Source organism: Sturnira hondurensis, unplaced genomic scaffold (genome assembly GCF_014824575.4).
Source record: "Sturnira hondurensis isolate 20B ecotype Veracruz unplaced genomic scaffold, ASM1482457v3 Scaffold0000549, whole genome shotgun sequence".
NCBI classification, from domain to species: Eukaryota; Metazoa; Chordata; class Mammalia; order Chiroptera; family Phyllostomidae; genus Sturnira; species Sturnira hondurensis.
The window spans coordinates 1,458,641-1,466,523 of record NW_028073180.1 but is presented as its reverse complement, the minus strand read 5'-3'; the positions used below and the strand labels follow the sequence as shown (position 1 = coordinate 1,466,523).

Genomic DNA, 7,883 nt, shown 5'->3' with positions numbered 1-7,883 from the left:
GGATTCCTATGGCATGTAGCTAAAGAGCTCTTTTTGTTTGCCCTTGGCCTTAGTTTACGTCCTTTGTTTGAAAAGAGGGTAAATTGTCACTTTAAGGTGAAGTTGAAATTATATCCCAGGTGCTAGAGGGTTAAAAATAAGGAGCTTCCAATCTGCCCATGTGTTACTTGGACTTCAGACCCAATTACTAGACTCAAAAATAAAAACGAATTTCCCTATTTAGTTGGTTTAAGCCAGTATGAAACTTGAGAGTTTGTTCCATTCCAAATGTTTTTATAATCCTTTTCTCCAGTTTTGTGTTTGATTAAAAACATTGTTTCGAGTTTTCCAGAAACAGCCCCATTGAAAAAGTACTCAAGTTACAGTCAAAACAGGTCCCAGTTGTGAACACATTTAATCTAGTTCCACTCTCAGAAAGTATCATTGTAGCCCTGGGCGGGTTGCTAACTTAGAGAGTCTACCTATAGGTCATGTTTGCGGGTCGATTCCTGGTCAGGGCATATACAGGAATCAACCAATGAATGCATAAATAAGTGGAGGAACAAATTAAACAGTTTAAAAATTCTAATTAAAGAATCAATTATAACATTAAGAATTTCTGCTAAATTCAATAGTAAAGCATTTCACAACAGAACAACCATTGTGAAATAGGAGGGTACAGGGCAGGGAAATGTGATGATGGAGGAGCCAAAAGAAAAAAGCCAGGAAATGCACCCTCCATCCCCTCATTCCCCAGATGGGGCCCTGGGCTATGTTGGATAGCCCAGTGTACACTGACTTGGTAAGTGGGAGGAAGCTAAAAATGGGTTGAAAAAGTTATGAGAAGTGAACGTTTTCTGACACATGGTCCAGGAATGGTCACTTGATATTTTTGTGGGATGTATAAGTGGAAACAGACTATTATCCAAGGCACATCACAATTTAATTAGTTCCCTCAGCTTTAAAATTTTAAAATTCTTTAGAAATATTCCCAGTACAGAATTCTAGAAAATTCCCATTCTAGAATTTTAGAAAAATTCTAGTACAGAATTTATAATGGCTTTTAGAGCAAAGTTTTAATTCTATTTGAAATGTCATAGTGTAAAACTTCACTTGGTTAGAGCATTGTCCCTGTATGCCAAGGTTTCTCTTTCACATCAATGTTTTTCTCCAAGGGGTACTTGGCAGAGGGGCATAAAGGGGAGAAAAAAGAATGGGACAAACTAATAGCATAATCCATAAAATATAAAAATGAACAAAGTAAAATATAAAAATACTATTATTTATTCTTAAAATATTTTATTGGTTTTTAGAGGTGGGGGGAGGGAGGGAGAGAGAGAAGGAGAGAAACATGGACCTGTGGGTGAAACATTGATTGGTTGCCTCTTGAAATGCCCCTAACCAGGGATGTGGTTCTTAACCCAGACATGCGTCCTGATTAGGAACTGAACTGGCAACACATCAGTTTGTGAGACCACACCCAACCCACTGAGCCATACCAGTCAGGGAGATACTATTATTTTAAAAAGTTGTATCTCAATATAAGTTTGCCAATAAAGCTTAACAATATGACTACAACTATAGTCTACTACTGCCATTTCATAAATGAAAGGAGATAATCTCTAAATGATGGGTAATCCTCTAAATTGAATACATTTAAGACTGTAAAGAAATCATTATCATTTGTCCTTATTTTTCTCTTCCTGATAGCTACTAGAGGGTAAAGGGAAGGGGCGTCCAAGCTTACGGGCTTCTGATTCCTAATTGGGTTCTTTTGGTTGAATAAACAAACAAATACATGCTTGAATATAGCTAGATGTTTTGAATTCTGACACCAGTCTTAGGCTTTTTAGAATGAGTGAATACAACAGCTGTGTTTTGGATATAGGCAACAATGAGGAAGTGAAAATCAATTACAGGATATTTTGGAGGCAGTATTTAATTGGTCCAATTCATCTTTGAAATTTATCACATAGTTGATACAGGAAAGAAAAGGTGTTGGCATGGCAACAATTATTTTTCAAGGCTGCTTTAGCAAGGGGTCATTGGAATGTTAACTATAGGAAAGGAGTAATTTTTTTAAAGTTCATATGGCAAACTAGTACAGAATTTATAATGGCTTTTAGAGCAAAGTTTTAATTCTATTTGAAATGTCATAGTGTAAAACTTCATTCAAAAGTCCAAGAATTAAAGTTACAGAAATGTATTTAAGAATATATGATGTAAAAATAATATGAAATGTATAATATAAAGTTTATATCTGAAATATACAAACAAAAATAAATATAAAAGCACATATATCATGTATGTCCCTATATATCACATGTATAATATAAATATATGTAGGAATACACATATATGAACATAAGTGTAATTTTTCATTGGCCCATTTTTTGTCCTGCACTTTAGTATATAGAGGTCTATACCATTCTCAGAAATCATCCCATTCGAAATTCATTTAAAAACTAATAGTTATATGTTGCTAAGGAAATATATTTCCAAGTGGTCTTGCTCTTTATAATTCTGTGATGGTATCTGGGGAGAATCACATTGTGTTTTCTTTTACCTTCATATACAATACTTGTGGCACCAGATGGTTTTTTCCCATACCAGCCAATTCTACAACACCAGCCATGTGCCCTATGATTCAATTCAATTCTGACACTAACTACCTAGATCCCATAGGTTAAGGATTCATCTCAAGACTACCCCTCACATGTGAATTGCAGGGAGCAGGTCCCCAGGTTACACATGGCTTCTGGCCAACTTCCCAGTAAATTGGAGGTTCCCAAGGCGCTCTCCTTTGTGTATAGGGATGACGCTCTAACCAACTGAGCAACCCAGTCAGGGCTTTTTCTTCATTTTGTATGCAAGAGAATGAGGCACAGAGGGGTTAAATGACTTCCCAAGGTCACACAGCTAGAATATGAAAAACCTGGCTCCACGATCCACAATGGACTCTAAGATCAATGTTTTCCTGCATCACATGATGCCTTTGGGGGAACATAGACATGAAAAGACAACTGTAGCTTTCCCATCCATGCTGGTAAGTGCACTAGTTTTAAAGTTAGAAGAGCTGGGTTCAAATTCTGATTCTGCAACTTGCAGCTGCATAATTTTGGGCAAGTCAACCTCTCTGAGCGTTTGTTTACAGGAAACCAACTGATAAGAATTGTGAGTATTAAATTTAAAAATACTATAATGTACAGGAACTTGATAGATATTTAATGATATTATTTTCTTCTAGTTATCATTTGTAGTTCAGGGTGATTTTAAGTTACTTGACTAATTCAAACTATTTAAATTTAATATTAAGAAAGGTGTGGTACCTTATAACTCTAGAATGTGATGTGCCTGGAGCATATAGTAGCTACTCAAACTCTTTTGTAATGGATCAGCATTTCACCCAAGCTTTTTCACACTAACCATTACTGGTTTAGAACTCTGGTGTCTTTTTAAGGACATTATGAATAATGACAACATATATCAAAAAAGATAATGTATTGGAACACACTTTGTGAAAGTGTGTAATTACATACAAGGAGTTAAGAAATAATTAGTAGTAGCAGCAACTGGTTAATTATAGGACATCTCAGTCTTCGTTTTTTGTTGATTGGTCTTCAGTTGGAAACCTGTGGTCATTTGTTGAACACATTATCATTAAGAGAACAAAGATATGGGCTTGTGGCTCATAAAACAGTGGTCCTTACTACTAGCTGTGCATTAGAATCAGAAAACTTGGAAAACTTTTTAATGAAATCTGATGCTCCAGATGAATGAAATTAGGATCTTTGGAGATGAGACACAGGCATCAGAATTTTTTAAAGCTCCTGCAGGTAATGCCAGTTCATAGTCAAGACTGGGAATCTATCTTAAGGAATTTTAATAAGAAGAGGCTTTTTCAAAATAGTAGTCAAGAGAAGCAATTTAATACCTCTTTAAACTGCAAGCTCCTGGTAAAGGAAAGCAGAAACAGAAAATAGTAGTTTTCTGGCATACTTTCTGTAGATTGACAGAAGTGTGATCACCCTGGTCCCTCTTAAGGGAATTGTTCAACAGTCAAGTTTGGGAGGGTGAGCCAACTGTGGGAGTGCTGAATGATGAGAAAGAAATTGCTGAAAACACCTCACTTAACTCTCTCTCTCTGAAAGGCAAATTACTAACTCCACAGAAACTAAAGGTATACTTTGGCTCAGATTGTCACCTTCTCCATAGGTTCTCTATGTCCACCATGTTAGAAATTGCAATTACTGGTCTCCTGTTGGATATTCCCATTCTTTTCTCCCTAATTTTTCTTTGTATCACTTACCATCAATCAGCGTAGTATTTCTTTACTTATTATTTTCTTTTCTTTTTCCTTTCAAGACAATGTAAGGACCATAAAGGTAGAGATTATTTGCTCACAAATATATCCCCAGTGCCTGAAATGACACCTGATAGATAGCCAGTCAAAATTGTTCAGTATATGAACCTCAGACCAAGACTCATAATAGAATCTACTACAAGTTTAACATCATTTGCCAGCACAGCTACTCTATGAAATGGGTAGTCATGCTTGTGTGATCAGATTTTCTGAATTCCTTTATGAACAGCAATTTTGGCCTTGCCATTAACTGAAAAATAAAGATAGACAGTCAGGAACTAGTGGCTAAAATAGGCTGTCTGTATAAGTTAACAGGAAAGTGCTCTTCCCCTGGAGTGGGAAAAGTGCTCTAAGACGTAATGTTAAATGAAAAAAGCAAGTTATAGAACAGCATAATGTTACCGTAAAACAGCGCTGGGGGAAACTCCCCCATTGGTCAAGATGGCAGCAGGAGAAGGTTTATACACTGAGTGCGTGAAAAGCTAGCAACGTAATTGAATAAGGGGAAAAAAAAGCCCTCTTCCCCTCTGGCAGCAGATTGGGGGTGGGACTAGGGGAAGGTAGACACATGCACTATGGAAGACAAAACGGTGCAGGGGAAGGTGCTGACCCAAAAGGACTGCTGGTCTAGCCTGAGAATGAAGGGCTTAATAGGGAAGAGAACCCTCCTGAAGCACACAGAAGTTTTGGAAGTTGATTGGTCATTTTGAGAAAACACCTGGGCAGACCCAAGCCCAAGGTAATATAATCCCAAGGGAACAAAGAAACCTGCCCTCTCTGGCTCCTGACCTGCGCTTGCATGGTTCACTTGTCTGTTCTCTCCATGAGCTATGTGCCTTTAGAACCCACGTGACTCTTGGCCTCCAGGAGGGAGCCTCTTGCTCTCTTCCCCACCTGGTGATGCTTTTACTGGTGTGCTTGAGTGTGCTCTCACCTGGGAGCATGTGGCCTTGCGGCTCTGGCAGCTACATGGCCTATGGCCTTATGGGCTCCACGAGCAGGCTCCAACAGCAGCTGGGAACAAGCTAAGCTACCTGGATGGAGACTAAGACTGCTTAGCAGCTGTCTATGGGCTCCAAGGGACTGGCTGTACTTTAAAATGGAGCAGGAATTCTGGACACTGGCTTTTGTCTTGGCCTTGCTGAGGACGATTGGACTTTCCATGGCAGAAAGAGGAGATGAGCTTTGAGACAGGAAGGTAGGGGAAGGTAGCCTGCCATTCTCCAGGTTGTGCAGCACCTGAGTCAAACCCCGTTCCTTTTGCACCAGCATCTGTCTCACGAGTTTGGCTTTTGTGGTTACAGGCAGCTTAACCTCTGTTTTTTGTTCAGTTACAATAACATGTACATCATACCATCTTTTTACACATACACATATAACCAGTATATTGTTATAGACATATGTATACATTTTGTAAAAGCATAGACAGTCTAGAAGGATATGCATCAAACTGATAACAGTGGCTAACTCTGGGAGGCAGCTGGGCTAAGAAAAAAACACGGTCAAGTGAAATTAGTTGTAATGCTTGGATTGTAATTTATCACAATAATGTGTTTACATATAATTTTACATTTAATTTCTAAAATGTTCTTTTTCTCACAGATACCTAGCGTGATAATACAAAGAAAATGAGGAAGTATTTATATATAGACAATTTGTAATAAAAATGCAGCAAAGAAATAAAAATATGAATATATGCCTGAGAATAGCTAAAGGAGATCTATCTATAAAGTGTGTGGCTGGGATGAATTGGGTTTCTTGATCACTTGGTAAGCATGGTGTGTGTGTGTGTGTGTGTGTGTGTGTGTGTGTGAGAGAGAGAGAGAGAGAGAGAGCAAGCAAGCCAATGTTTTGTTTTTTTTTTGAAAAACTGGCTCATAAATTATTTTTCTAAAAATGGCAGCAAGTACTTATTAGGGAGTAGTGAAAAAGGGATGGATTATCACTTGCCGGCATGCTGCAGGAGGAAGATAGCTTATCTTCTACTTGCCACGATTTTAAGTGAAGAGCACACTGGTGTGGGAATCAGAGATAATATAATTTACAAAGTGTATCAATTTCTTTTTATTATACTGTGCCTTGTTTGAAATACTATTGGTAACAGCTTATAGAGTTCTATGTAGCACATAGCACATTCAAGAATTAATGAGGCAATTGGTGCAAACCAAAAATGAGGAAGATAATAAGATGAAGCCAGGAAGCCAGGGGTAAGGAAGTTATCAAACTGGGTGTCATAAAGTCCTACGTAGTCTATAGACATGGGCTCCAGATTTGGTCAGAAGCCTTTAGCAACCCTCCCCCCACCATCAAAAAGAGCCAATGAGAGGATATAATTAGTTCTAAGATTCACCATTTTTGTGTTAAAAAATTTCTTCTAGGAATTTTTTTTAGTGTCCAGTAATGAGATGCCCAAGGCATTTCTCTTATTGGCCCTCATCAGTAAATACTGCTGCAATAAATTTAGTAATGGATTTCACATGGCTTCTGTCTTTTTTTTTCAATTAGCAATAATCGTGCCTCGGATAAACCTCATTGGCTACGATACTGCCACTGTGCAAAGCTTCTGTCTTTTTTTTTAAAGATGTTTTATTTATTTATCTTTAGAGGAGAAGGGAAGAAGAGAGGAAGAGAAATATCCATGTATGGTTGCCTCTTGTGCATCCCGTGCTCGGAACTGGCCTACAACCTAGGCATGTGCCCTGACTGGGAATCAAACCATGATCCTTTGGTTTGCAGGTCCACGCTCAATCCACTGAGCTACACCAGCCAAGGCAGCTTATTTCTTTTTTTAAAAAATATTTTATTTATTATTTTTTAGACAGAAGGAAAGGGAGAAAAACATCAATATGTGGTTGACTCTTACAACCAAGGACCCAGCCTGCAACCTAGGTATATTCCCTGCCCTGACCGGGAATCCAACTGGTGACCCTCTGGTTTTCGGCCGGTGCTCAATCCACTGAGCCACACCAGACAGGGCCAATGGAGGCCTAATCTCAGAGTTAGTAAGATCAGAAAGTTTAAGGGGAGATTCCATGTAAGTATTCCTTTCAGTTACCATGACACAAATTTTTTAAAAATAGTGATTTATGCTTTATAGGAATATTGGAGCCTATAGCTCAAAGATCATTATTTAGCAAACATGAGGTAGATGCCCTGTTACTTACATTCTCTTCATTCTCCCCTCTTCTTGCTCTCTCTATTTCTTGTCAGAGTGGGCCATCTTGAATCCATCAACTCCCATCTTAAGTTCATTCATTAGAAGCAGCTATGGGTCCTGTGAGGTGGACCAAGGTGTGGGTATTGCTGAGCCACTGTCAGAGCCAACATATTGGAGATGTAGTCACCACAGTCTCCCTCCTCCAGTCAAGAACAAGCAGGCTGATGAATCAGGTCTGATTTCATTTCATGGATAATTAATGAGTGGAAAGGACTCTAATTCCAGCTCTACCCTCAGTATGCATTCTTATAATTTTAGCAGCCTAAATAAGGGTTGGGTATTTCCCTAAAGTAGAATCTGAAGAGCACATGGGACTTAATTTTT

General features: G+C 38.4%; 1 pseudogene; it reads right to left on the bottom strand.

Annotated features, from left to right (window-relative positions):
- Positions 1–6,779: 6,779 nt before the first annotated feature.
- Positions 6,780–6,904, bottom strand: LOC118984105 (uncharacterized; annotated as a pseudogene).
- Positions 6,905–7,883: the final 979 nt, after the last annotated feature.